Genomic DNA, 2,210 nt, shown 5'->3' with positions numbered 1-2,210 from the left:
TTCAAACCTATGTCCCCTCCTGTTGGGGACCCAAATCCTTCTGTCTCTACCAGATCGCCCAGAGTAACCAGAAAACAAAAACAAAAGCCTCTGCCTCCCACTCCAGGAGCAGGATGCTGGCCCTGAGTGTGAGGCAGAAGAGGGGCCAGGCCTCTCATCCAGGCCCCCTGCCATCTAAGCAAAATGCTCAAAGTGATACAGACAGTTCTCCAGCTGAGCATTCCCTCTGCTCTACTTCAGGTCAGCATCCCAGGAAAAGGGGGAAAGTTCCCCTGGGCTGAGCCTGAGGGGAAAGAGAGCCTTCCACTCCTTTCTCTTTCGTGATCTCTGTCTCCTTTTTAACCAGTAATCTCTGAAACCCACCATTCTCTGAAAAGGGTTGGGCAGGGGGATCACAGCCAGCCTAGACAGAACGGATTTTCTGTTCTGTCCAACAGTGACCAAGGAGAATTTAAATGACTTTCCATAGGTTAAAAAAAAAATCGAAGATATAATTACATCCAGGTTGCAGGAGTGTTTGAGGGGGTTTAACAAAAGAGAACTGACTGGGACAAGACCTTTTCTATAACCTGAAAGCTACTGTCAGCTCTGATGATGATATGCAGTCATACTTTACAGATATCCAGCAAAACGTTGGTGCCCCTCTGTGTCAGAAGAAACCAACCTCCCAGGACTGGCCCAACACCCAGCTTCTATAATTGTTCACCTAACCAGTTCAGCTTCCTCCGTCCAGATGACCCTGGAAACAAAAGAGGAGATTGTAATCGTGTTCAAGTCAGGCATCCTGGCGCCCTGCCAGTCACCCTGGGATATGCCCTCCTGCCTGTGAAGAAACCTGGGACCTCTGAGTCTCATGAGTCTGACTCTTACAGAGGAGCGGGTGTTCACTCACTGTCCTGGACCTGAAAGATGTATTCCTCAGCCCCCCATTGACAGCGATGAGTCAACCCATCTTTGCTTTAAAATGGACAGACCTGGCAGGCAGTTTCATCCAGGTGGCCCCAGGATTAAAGACACTAAATGCAGACTTCTTGCCCTTTGTCGGAGGTTTCTTAGGGGAAATAGATTCTAAAAGGGTCACTGGATGACTGTGCCAGAGTTTCAGACCTTGGGTTACAGAATGTCAGCTAGGCAAGTATAGCTTTGTAGAAGGCTTCCTATCTTGGCTGCCAGATAAGAGGAGGCGGAAGGAGTCTGTCAGAGAGTAGGATTGCTGCCGTCCTTCAGACCCTAATCTCCAAACACTAAGACACCGGTGCGAGAGCTGCTGAGTGCAGCTGGATATTGCTACCTCTGGATACCAGAATTTAGGGAAGTAGCAAGCTTCTAGACACCAGCGCAAAGAGGCGGGATCCGGGGGGGCGGGGCGGGGATCCGGGGGGCGGGGTGAGGGGCAGGGACTCTGAGCCTAACTTGACTCAGATGAAACAAAAAGCACCTGAAGCTTTAAAGACAGCTCTGACTTCCACTCCAGCCCTAAAATTTCTAGATTTCTCAAAACCGTTTTTAGCTCTTTGTCCATGAAACAGAACACAAAAGGGGTTTTAAGCCAAACGTTGAGGCCATGGAAATGCCCTATGACAAACCCGTCTAAGCGATTGGACCCCGGAGCTATAGGATGCCCCACCTGTCTAAACGGTGGTGGCTCTTGCTTGTTTAATGAGGAAAAGCAAACGAGTTAACTGTGGGTCCAGATCTTACATACACAGCACCCCACAACATGGTCGAGGCCCCCCTCCGAGGAACACTGTCTAATGACTGTATGACCCAACACCAGACCCGACTCCTGGCCTACTCTTGAGTATGGTTTGAGAAACTCTCTGTCATAAATTCAGATATCCTCTTGCCTGATGACACAGTTGTTCAGCTGTGACTGTCAGGAGATGAAAGATGAATCCAGGTACCGGGGAGCTGTAATAGCTACTTTAGCGGAAAGTATTTGGTCCCAAGCCAGGTACTTCAGCCCAAAGGGCAGAACTGACTGACCTGACCCAGGCTCTCAATGGGGAAAAGGAAAACCCATCAGAATATGCCTAAGGCCATCAGACTACTGGGCATGTCCATGGTATGATCTATAGAGAAAGAGGGCTTCTCGCTGTTGGGAAAAAGGTATTTTAAAAGGCTTGGCTCACCAGGTAGTAGCAGAACATGCCTTTAAACTTAGCACTTGGGAGGCAGAGGGAGGCAGATCTCTGTGAGTTCGAGGCCAG

Source organism: Rattus rattus, chromosome 2, assembly GCF_011064425.1.
Source record: "Rattus rattus isolate New Zealand chromosome 2, Rrattus_CSIRO_v1, whole genome shotgun sequence".
Taxonomy (NCBI): domain Eukaryota; kingdom Metazoa; phylum Chordata; class Mammalia; order Rodentia; family Muridae; genus Rattus; species Rattus rattus.
Note: the sequence above shows the minus strand (reverse complement) of the source record.